General features: G+C 36.7%; 1 protein-coding gene and 1 non-coding gene across 4 annotated transcripts in view; one reads left to right on the forward strand and one right to left on the reverse strand.

Moving 5' to 3' along the window:
- KDM6A (lysine demethylase 6A) overlaps window positions 1-12,201 on the forward strand; it is a 250,028-nt gene that overhangs the window by 48,738 nt on the left and 189,089 nt on the right. The window lies entirely within an intron of this gene.
- Window positions 5,805-5,910, reverse strand: LOC136317971 (U6 spliceosomal RNA). The gene has a single exon (XR_010727958.1). It is a non-coding gene; the product is annotated as a U6 spliceosomal RNA (small nuclear RNA).

A 12,201-nucleotide genomic window follows, 5' to 3' on the forward strand; every position in this document is an offset into this window, starting at 1 on the left:
GACCAGGAAATTTACAGTGCTGCAATCCATAGACCTTATTCAGATTTTACTGTATATATGTGTACTCCTTTGTGTGTGTGCACACGGATGTTGTGTAACTGCAACTTAATAAGGTGTAATTTCATGTAACCACAACCAAGATATTTAACTCCACAAGGACAAGACTGATTCTCTTGTGCTACTTCTTTATAATTACACCCATCCCTTCTATCTCCCTCTTCCCACCCCATCCCTGACTCCTCAGAGTTAGCTAGGGACAATCTTAGGGGTTATTTCATTTGTTTCTCCTCTCGCAGAGATCACTGCCCTGCATTACTTGTTGTCCAGTGTCTTAAAAACATTGTTTTACGTATTTTGCTTGGCTTAATAGTTAGTGTGATATAGAGTAAATCTGGTTCCTGTTACTCCATTTTTTGCTAGAAGCAGAAAGCCTTAATAAATTTGTAGTGTTGATTTTGTGTTTATTGTAAATTAGCTTGATAAAGAACAATTCTTAATTTACCTTTACTCCAGGACTATCCTATAGAGTTCTTGCTTAAATTTGGGTAGTATGTGAAGTATAGAGGAATGTATTGTGAAAGGAAGGAAGGGATAGTTTAGGAGTAAAGGATTCATTCAGATCAGATGCCATATACAATCAGAGTCCTCAGAGCAGACTTCTGATTTGAGCCCATACATTTATTTGTGGTTATTGCATTTCGTGGAATACCGTTGTCTCACTAGATTTTAATTGGTTTTCACAACAAAAAGGTTTCTTGGACCATATATATTTTGGAAAATGTAGAGTAAATAAAATTTGTCTCTATTTGAACACTTCTTACTTAAAACCAGTAACGTACTATGACTCACCAATGAACCAGTGTAGACTTCATCACTGGACTTTAGTGATACTCTTCTGAAAATCTTTACAGAATGTGTCATGGTTAAATGTTCTAGGATGTTTCAATGTCTAAATAACATAAGGTATTCATTTATCATTGGATACTTACCTAAGTGTATTCAAGAATTCATATTTCCAATTAATTAGTGTACTGATTTCTCTTGATGGATATTTAGATTGTTTCCAATCTTGTGTTAATACAAGTCACCTTTATATATTTTATACAGTGTTTAGTTGTAGGAGTGATTCTTAGAATTGCTATTAAAAGAGGATGAAGATATATACATACCATATGCACACACATACATACCGTACATGTGCATACATTAATACGTTTGATAGGTATTGACATTTTTCTCCATTGAAGTTATGTTAGGTTATACTCATACCACTTTGAAAGCCTGTGTTTAGAGAAATTTGAAATATTTTTCTAGTTGTCCTCCAGTTTCATTCCAGTTTGTCCTCTTACCAACTGTGAGTGGCTGCTTACTGTTCCTACCAAACTAGTTATTTCTTCCCAACCTAGTAAATTTATAGTCATTCTATAATAGTGATTAAACATGTGGACTCTGGAGGCAGCTTGTCTGGTTTCTAATTCTGACATTGCCTTTTACTAGCAGTTTGATCTTTGACAAATCATTGTCTCAGTTTTCTTATCTGTAAAATGGGAGAATAACGGTATGTTGGTCAAAGGCTGCTATAATTAATTATATGAATTAATATGTATACAGCATTTAGTGTCTAACCCATAATAGATGCTATGTAAGTATTATCTATTATCATTGCATATTGAACCTTACAAATGGGGCTGCTTTTTCCATGTTTACTGGCCATTGTTTCTTTTCTATGATTTTCCATTAACTTTATAATCTAGTAAAGTAGTACATGCATATAATGTACAAAGAAAAGCTTATAAAAAAAGTAGACCCTAGCCCTCTCCCAAGTATTACTTCTTTATGCTGATCATACTTATTTTTATATTTATAAGTAATTTTCTTGTGTTGCTTCTAGATTTTTTTGTCTGTTTTAAGGATTTTTAATTGATTTTCCACTCTGGATAGTGAAGATTTCTTTGCCTTTCTTTTCTTTTTTCTTTCTTTTCCAAGTGAGAGAAGGGGAGATAGAGAGACAGATTCCCACATGCACCGTGACCAGAATCTACCTGGCAACCCCCATCTGGGGCTGATGCTCTGCCCATCTGGGGCCATGATCACAACCGAGCTTTTTTAGCACCTGAAGTAGAGGCTTCATGAAACATCCTCAGTGCCAGGGCTGATGTGCTCAAACCAATCAAGCCATGGCTGTGGGAGAGGGATGGGTGGAGAAGCAGATGGTCGATTCTCCTGTGTGCCCTGACCAGGAATTAAACTTGGAACATTCACACGCTGGAGCAATGCTCCACCACTGAGCCAACTGGCCAGGTCCGTAGCTTTCTTTTCTTCATACTTCTATTCTTAACCTCCAGTTTTTGGTGTTTGCTTTGTGATTATGTAAAGTCTAGTAATGACCGAGCCATATAATTATTTTTCTTTACAATACTTTGTTATGACTTTAATAATTTTATTTTGATTATTTTCCTTCGTATTTATTACTAATTCGGATTCACCCCCAAATTCTTTATCAGTTGTTTAAATTGCTTCTCAGGATGTTAAGATGCATGGAGAACTTGGTCAATTTTTGTTTTCCTAAAGAAACCTCTTTTGTAAACTTAACTTGCTCCAGTCTGGGCCCATTTTTCCCAATGCGTATATTAACACAGTTTTTCAGAAAAGAGCTCCTTTAATACGTAATGTTTCATAACTTCCTTTTATTTAAAAAATGGCTGTTTGGTACCTCAACTGAAGTTGTACTGTAATTTATTTAATTACATATTGATGGGGATTTGTGTTTCCCATTTTGTACAGTGGCAAACAATATTTCAGTGAACATCTTTGCATGTGGTTTTACACAGTTTTATATAGGATAAATAGCGGTGCAAAATTGCTGGGTCAAATGGAATAAATGTTTAAAATGCCTAAGAAAAGGATTGTTTACATTTTCATGAAAGTATCTCTTCTAGACAATACTGAGTTTTAATTTTTTTCTAATGTTATTGGTAAAAAGCAGTATTTTGTAGTTTTGACTTAATTTCATTATTAATGAGATTGAGTATTTCTTCTACATTTTCTGTTTGTAGTAATTCCTCTGTTTTTTAGTTCTTTTTTTTGGTGGATTTGTACAACAAAGAAGTTTTTATAATTTAAATCTTTAGCAGGATTATTTTGTGAATACATTGAAGTTTGGAGAAACAATTGATATCACCCTACTGTGGAAAGGTGGAGCTTTGTAATTTAAAATTTATTGCATTTCTGGGATGGAGATGAACCAAGTAACTAGCCTTTTCTAACCCTGCTCAAACGGGATGATGCCTGTATCTTGGGTGCTGAGAGTGGTTGGAGAGGAGATAGATGCTGATCAAATTTAAATATCTTCCAGGTATGTCAGTTTTACTTAGATTTTTGCAGACAGGCAGTCTTTATATTAAAATAACATGAAAAATCTAAAATTATATTTATTCTAAGAATATGAGACTTCTGAGATAACTTGTAGCTCTAAGATCCCTTAATTTCCTAGCTGTTAAGTATACTTCAGGAGAAAAATTTGGATGCAGGTGCTTATAGAGTTTAACAGGGATTACTGAAACATAATAAAACTGCACTTTTCAAAAGATGTTTTTACCTTGATATACCATAATGGATTTTACATTTGTAGATCAGTATACAATGCACAGTCATATACAATCTTTATGAAATGTTAACTCATTTTTATAATTTAAGATCCATTCTGGTACTTACTGTACTTCATTTAATGATTTCTATTAGGTTGTGATTTGCAGCCAAAAACTGCTTAGCATGGTACTTGTTATTGTACTAGAAGTTATCCTGAGGTGCAGTATAGAGTTCAGCCTGGTTTTGTCCTGCTACCATGTTACCTCAGGCAAGTTACTTAATCTCTCAGTGACTCACTTTCCTCAAAGATGGGGATACTAAAATCTGTATTGGTGGTTGTGAGGTTTAAATGAGAAAATGCAAGTGAGAAATTTAGGAATATACAGCTGTCAGTGGTGAATTGCAATTGCAAATTCCAGAACAGAAGAATTTAAAACAAGAACCCCCCCCCCCCAATCTCAGAGAAGAAAATTATCACAAACATTTCTATTAAAACAGTAAAATGTCTTTGAAGGCATGATATTGAAAGAAAATAAGTATTTCAGAGTATTTATTTACTGAGAGGTACATTTAAAGCTTGTTGAATTTTTAGCCTGGTCTGTGGTGGTGCAGTGAATTGAGTGCTGACCTGGAACGCCGAGCGCACTAGTTTAAAACCCTGGGCTTGCCTGGTCAAGGCACATACAAGCATGCGGTTTGTGAAGCAACTATAAGTTGACACTTCTTGCTCCCCCCACGCCTCTGTAAAATCAATAAATAAAATCTTTTAAAAAGGGAAGAAATAAATAAAAACTTGCTAAAGTTTCTTTATCTGCCTTCCCCCTTTCTTAGATTTCTTGTTTTCCCCCATAAGTATAAAGAAAAAACTTAAATGCCCCACAAAATACTACCCAGATAACTGTTGTTGACATTAAAAAAAATAGTTCATGCATAGGAGGATGAAATACTACACACGTATTAGAATGTATAAGATGAGATAATACACACTTATAAGAATATCTAAAATTAAAAAGTGATCATACCAAATGGCAAAGGTAAGAGAGAATTAGAAATCTCATGTATTGCTGGTAAAAATGTAAGGTGGTGTGATCATCGAGGGAGTTTACAGCTAAACATACCTATTTATTTCACTGAGCCTCATATTACACTCCCCCATTTAATTGTGATTATTTTTTCAGCTTTTATTCACATATGAATATATTAATGTATTTTTCCTTTTTCTCTTTTTTAAAACGGAAACAGAGGAATAAAGGTAAAAAAAAAAGCTCAAGTGGTTCTATAAGGATTATAGTAGTAGAAAACTTCAGTTCTCCACTTTTAAAGAGATACCACTTTCTATGCTTAGCTATTACTTTGGGATTTATCTCCATATTTTAAAATAATATGTTTATACTGCTGTTTCTTTATCAGTCCCTCTCCCCTTTCTTTCTTTCACATTCTGTTGACTTTCCAGTGTGGAAGATAAAATTGATGTTCTTTTTTCTTTTCTTTTTCTATTTTTTTGACAGAATCAGAGGGACAGATAGACAGGAAAGGAGAGAGATGAGAAGCAGTTCTTCGTTGCAGCTCCTTAGTTGCTCAGTGATTGCTTTCTCATATGTGCCTTGACTGGGGGGCTACAGCAGACCGAGTGACCCCTTACTCAAGCCAGCGACCTTGGGCTTCAAGCCAGTGACCATGGGGTAATGTCTGTGATCCATGCTCAAGCTGGATGAGCCCACGCTCAAGCTGGGTACCTCGGGGTTTTGAACATGGGTCTTCTGTATTCCACTGCAACACTCTGTCCACTGTGCTACCGCCTAGTCAGGCTTTCTTCTTTTTTTAATCATCTCTTGTCCTATCTTTCCAGTATAACAACCTTGGGTTAAATTAATAAACAATGTTTACCTTATTATTGGTATTTCTAGTGGTAAGCCTGGAAGTATATTATGATGTATGCCATTTTATTAAGTTTTAATAACTTTTATTAAGTTTGCTGTAGGTTCTTATCACTAATTCTTGCCAAACAATTGTAAAGTGCTTCTGAATACTTTTTCCTGTTCTTCAACTATATTGCATTATCTATCAGTTCTGGATAATTTCCTCAGCTAAATCTTTCCTGGTACTCTCCTCTCTTCTTTTATTGTTTGGCTTTCTACCATCTTAGGGAGAAATGTGTCTTCACCCTTGAATTGGAGTTCTGGGTTCCTTTTTTGCTCTGTGCTTCTACCTTTTTTTTTTTTTTTTAATGCTTCACAGATTTGCATGTCATTCTTGTGCAGGGGCCATGCTAATATTCTCTGTATCATTCAGTTTTAGTATATATGCTATTGAAGCAAGCACTCTACTTTCTTGACTGTTTCTCTGATATAGAATATTGTGTTGGAAATACTGGTCCTTGAATTTTGAAATCACAGTTTCTTTGCCTTCTCACTTTCTGCATTTGGGGTAAGCCATTTTGTATGCAGTCTGAGTTTTTAAAACCTTACATACTTTTCACAACTTTTAGGATTATCTTTATACCTGATATTACGAGAACTGATGGTGATGGCCTTGGTCTGATTGAAAACATGTGTCCCTCAGGTATGGGAAATGGCATGTCAGCTCAGGGTTGTTATTATTTGATAGTACCTTCATAGAAAAAAATCATTTTCTGCCAATTCTCACATATCTTTTTGGTTTAATTAATAGTAAGTAACCTAAGCCAATTATGGTAATCAGATGATTTTGAATGGCAGCCCTATTATCCATGTAATGATATATGAATGAGAATTAGTTCCCAGTCAGAGAGAGGAGTGATGCATGTTTGGGGGAGGGGGTGACATTGAGTAACTGATTTTGTATATGATAGCATTCTAGAAGAGAATAAATAGGTCCTATAAAGATGAGCCAGGGAGGTTCCTGAGATTAGCATTAGAGGAGAGAGCAGAGAGCAGAGAAAGGCCACGTGGAGGAGGCCAGGAGAAGCAGCCAAGATGGCGGAGTGTTGAGTGAGAAGCCAGTTTGTGCAGAGTTTGTGCAGGGAGAAGGAAGGAGATGGGAAACAGAGGTGAATAAGTCTGTTGAGCTAGAAACCTTTGATTCTAGGAAACTTGGATAAGTCAGTAGCTTTGTGAGCACTGAATGAGTGGGTTCTGGAGCCCAGTGTGTGTTTTTACTTGCCTGTTGGGTGCAAGCTAGGATTAAAGATGATGGCCCACAAAAAAAAAAAAAAAAAAAAAAAGGTGAGCCAGGGAAAAAGATCATTTCAGCATAGTAGATCTTATAAACCAGATATTCAGGAAAAAAGTATTCCCGGTGTTTGTTTATGATGGTAAGGCAAACTTAATTCCAGGGGGACTGTTGAGAATAGGTATAGGGACTTCTGCAGTGGAGGAGAGAGATTGTATTTAACTTTGAATACAGCATGGGTAAATGGGAATTTATAGCCAAGTATCAGGGTGGAAGTCAGTTGCTGAAGGCTGGCCTGTGTGATCAGACACCACTTGGGGAAGGACAGAGGAGGGGCATTCTTGCTAAACCAATTCAGCAGGATTCTTGTTAATATTGGACAATGCAGAGACAAACATAGTTCAGATGTTGAGGCCTAGTTGAAAAACGGCTCAGAAGAGCCTGAGTAGAGTTTAAGAAGAGAATCTTTGTCACAATGGACTGAGCTAAGAAAAAATGGTATGTGTAGTGAACTGTTAGCAGGGAAGCACAAATTTGGCAAGGACAGTTGGTGGCACTATGTTATGGAAAACCTGGAATTTTTTGTTATTTCTATATAGATAAGTTCTTGTTATTCCCCCCCCCCCCCCTGCATTATAATCTATATAATACTTGGCCTTTTCTGGGACTATGCACAATCCTGGAAAGCTCTTTTTTTTCTTTGAATATAACAACTGCATGAAAAAGGATGATGTTACATATTGAATATTTCAAACACGCACACACCCTATTTGAAGTGATCTGTAGTAAAGGATTTAAAACGTGTTCATAAATAATTCAACAGTTGGCTTTGGAAAGAACAAAATACGTGTTCCTCTAGTAATATTTAGGGAGGGGGGAGCATAAATATAAAACATCAGAAAAGATATATATATATATATAAAACCACAGTTATAAAAAGATATGTAATGTACAGCAAAACAGTAATTAACTTTAAAATCTTAATGAAAAAAGTGGTTTGTGACAGAGATGGAAGTTATTTTTAGCGAGAGAGAAACATACAGGGACAGACAAATAAGGGAGAGAAATGAGAAGCATCAATTCGTCGTTGCAGCACTTTGTGTTCATTGATTGCTTTCTCATACGTGAGCTAATGAGGGGCTTCAGTCGAGCCATGACCTTTGGGCTTAACCCATTGACCAAGGGATCATGTCTATGATCCAGTTCTCAAACTGGCAACCACGTATTCAAGCCGGATGAGCTCGTGTTCAAGCCAGCCAGCGACCTTGGGGTTTCAAACCTGGATCCTCAGTGTACCAGGTCAATTCTCTATCCACTGTGCCACCACCTGGTCAGGCCAAGTTATTATTCATAAAGCTCAGAGTGGCAGTAGATACAAGTTACCCAAAATTCTAATTTATGTTTGAAATCTTAAAATCGTGGTATTAACTCATTTAATCCATGCAGTAATTCTGTAAGGTAACTGCTATAAAATATTTATGATTTACAGAACACAGAGAGATGAAGTGATTTACTCAAGACCACAGTATATAAAACTAAAAATTTAAAACCTATCCAGCCAGGTTCCAGAGCTCACACTTTTATTCATTATACTTATCTCTGGTGCCATAAAAAAGGGTAAAGCATTTGGATACTTTTGCACTATAAATATCATTAGTAACTGCAGGCTCAAAAGTTATTTAGACAGGTAAGACCGAATTAGGTCACACTTGATGTCAGATTGACATAGGATGATATTGCCAGGAATCATCATACCAGTAGAGCAATGACAGGCAATCCTCTTCTATGGGAATCTTTACAGTTGTTTAGGGTGGTTAGTTTTTGGTCCATGAAGTGACAGCTGAGATGGGTGCAGGGCTCCTTTGATGGAATAGTTTCTTGGGGCTACTGTGACAGAATACCACAAATGGGTGGTTTAAAACAACAAATTTATTCTCTTATAGTTCTGGAGGCCAGAAGTCCAAAAACATGGTTGGCAGGGCAGGGCAATCAATACTCTGACTTTTGAGGCTGTAATGCAGGGGTCGGGAACCTTTTTGGCTGAGAGAGAGCCATGAACGCCACATATTTTAAAATGTAATTCCATGAGAGCCATGCAACGACCCGTGTACACATCCAATAAAAATTTGGTGTTGTCCCAGAGGACAGCTGTGATTGGCTCCAGCCACTTGCAACCATGAACATGACTGATAGGAAATGAATGGATTGTAATACATGAGAATGTTTTTATATTTTTAACGTTATTCTTTTTATTAAAGATTTGTTTGCGAGCCAGATGCAGCCATCAAAAGAGCCACATCTGGCTCGCGAGCCATAGGTTCCCGACCCCTGCTCTATAGAGACATGCCCAGTTAAAAAAAGTCCCTAGGAAATCCCAAGCTATGGCATCCTACCAAACAACAATAGTTCGTTTGCAGTTCTTTCTTTCTAGATTTATCTCGTCAATCAGGTAAATTTTCCTATTTAACCATAATCCATGTTGCTAGTAACACAATTTACATTCCGCTTTTACCAGGTTTAAAAATAAGGGAACTAGTTAATCACAACGTCAGATTTGTCCATAGAGGGGAGAGTTTTGTTGACCTTTTACTCAAAGTAACGTATTACTTAGAATACACCTTGAGTGATTACTATATAATTGTGTATATCTTTCATGATTTATTGATACTGCTGTAGGCTTTGGGAATATCAGTGAGTTGGTAATACAGTACACTGAATTTCTTCTTTGCTTTAAAGGTGAAGGCATGGCATTGTAAGACTTGTTTCAGGTTTTGTAGATACTGAAATGGTATTGTAACCCCTGAATATTAGGGAAGAGATATTTTTAATGAATTGAAGAAATGTACTGTATTTCCCCATGTATAAGATGCACCCTTTTTTGAAAAATTTGGGGTCTAAAAACTGGGTGCATGTTATACACTGGTTGTAAATTGTTTTACTTGTATTTCCTGCATTTCCGTGCAGATGAGGAGTTGTATGAATTTTATTATGAATAAAATTTGAGTTCAATAACTTTATGCAATACAATTTTTCCCCCCAAATTCTGGGTCCCAAAATTAAAGTGTGTCTTATACATGGGAGCATCTTATACATGGGAAAATATGGTAATTGGTAACATTTTGGGTTGGGGCAGTTGGAAGAGCATGAAGGAAGAAGGTATAGCAGGAGAGCAGTGCCAGAATGTCAACACACTATAATATTAAAGATACATTTAGGAATATTACCACCAATCTCATTAGAAAAACCTTTAAATTTTTGGGAAACTGTCAAGCTCACAGTGGAGGTGTATGTTTTCCAATATTCTGATTTGTGCTTGAAATCTCAATTTTGATTATAGGCAACAAATTACTTTTAGTTGCTTTTCTTGAAATAACAAGTTTATATCATTTATTTTTGAGAAAATGTCTTCCAAATACCCAAGTCTTCTTTCTTTTGGGTAAAAACGGTGTTCATGAAAGAAAAGGTCGGGTTCAGTTTACCATTTAATCACATGCTTACTTAGTACATACAGCCTTTGTACTTCATTGTGAAGCAGAAATGCTTCAAAGAACGTTCTAATTTTATCTCATAGATTATTAAGACCATGCGTACTGAGGGGTTGACATTTAATAAAATGAGTTTTACTGCTTCATCAAGGGTATTCTCAAATGAAAGTGGCATTAAAAAAACTAAGTACTTGGTGGGGAAGATTATGATTTCCAGTTCAGTTTGGTACCTCTGCCTCGATTCCTCTTAAGATGGCAGCAGTTCTCTATTCACTGTTACTTTTGCATCATCAGTATTAATGTGAACAGAGTTGAAAAGAGAAATAATGTCTTAGTGTTATAATGAAAATAATTTTGACTTAGCAGATCTTTAGAAAGGTTTAGGAGAGTCCCGGTTGTCTATGAACCGCACTTTGAAAACAGCTGCCTTAGAATTACAGCTTGCATTTTTGAATTAAAATCTAATTGGTACATCTTTTCTTGGGCAGTGCAGGATTCTAGATATTACTCTCTTCCCCTCCATTATTTCTCCATTTTTGTATATATTCATTCCTCATGGTTTTTTTTTGTTTGGTTTTTTTTTTTTTTGTATTTTTGTATTTTTTGTATTTTTCTGAAGCTGGAAACGGGGAGAGACAGTCAGACAGACTCCCACATGCACCCGACCGGGATCCACCCGGCACGCCCACCAGGGGGCGATGCTCTGCCCCTCCGGGGCATCGCTCTGTCGCAACCAGAGCCACTCTAGCGCCCGGGGCTGAGGCCAAGGAGCCATCCCCAGCGCCTGGGCTGTCTTTGCTCCAATGGAGCCTCGGCTGCGGGAGGGGAAGAGAGAGACAGAGAGGAAGGAGAGGGGGAGGGGTGGAGAAGCAGATAGGCGCTTCTCCTGTGTGCCCTGGCCGGAAATTGAACCCGGGACCTCTGCACGCCAGGCCGACGCTCTACCACTTAGCCAACCAGCCAGGGCCCCTCATATGTTTTAAATACAAAATATTATTGTTAAAGTTGTCACTCACATGCTTAACATTTGCTTTGCTTGTCATTCCTTTGTGTATCTGACCTTTCTTTTGAGATCATTTGCTTCTCTGCTTGTGAGTCTGCTGTGCTCATGAGTTGAAAACCTTCATTTCACCTTGTGAAGTATGTGTTGAGGTTTTGTTGTGTTGCACATAAATTTCTAGTTTTTCCACTACCATTTGTTGAAAAGACAATACTTTCTCTGTTGAGTTGTGTTTGAAAAACAGTTGACTATTGGTATGGGTTTGTTTCTGGGTTCCTTATTTTGTTCTGTTGATCTGTTTGTCCTTTCCTCAACCATACTACCTTGATTATTGTCGCATACTGCAATTTCTTGAAATTGGGTAATAGAAAACTTCCGAATGTTCTTTTCAGAATTGTTTTGGCTATTCTAGTTCCTTTTCTTTCCATATAACTTTGAGATCAGCTTGTCAATATACACAAGAAAGCTTGCTGGGATTTGATTGATATTGTCTTGAATCTATCTAAAGATCAAATAGGGAGAATTGATATGTTAATGTTTTCTGTTTTGTGGACATGGTGTTTCTCTAGGATTACTGGGTCATGTGATAAATGTACATTTAACTTTGTACTTATTTGTCCAATTGTGTTTCAGAGCAAACTACCATTCTATGTACTCACCAGCAATGTATGAGTTTCAGTTGTTCTGCATCCTTATTAACACTTGGTATTGTCACATTTAAAAAATTTCATGGATCTTGAGGACATTATTCTAAGTGAATTAAATCAGTCACAGAAAGGCAAGTACTCTATGATCTCACTATATGTGTAATCTAAAGTCCAACCCATAGAAGGGGAGGGTACATTGGTATCTGCTAGAGGAGATTGTTGGTTGAAAGGCACAAATTTCCAGTTATAAAATGGATAAGTTCCAGGGAATCTAATGTGGTGGTAGTTAACAATGTATTGTATACTTGAAAGGTGCTTAGAGAGTAGATCT

The sequence above is a fragment of the Saccopteryx bilineata genome, chromosome X, assembly GCF_036850765.1.
Source record: "Saccopteryx bilineata isolate mSacBil1 chromosome X, mSacBil1_pri_phased_curated, whole genome shotgun sequence".
Taxonomy (NCBI): Eukaryota; Metazoa; Chordata; class Mammalia; order Chiroptera; family Emballonuridae; genus Saccopteryx; species Saccopteryx bilineata.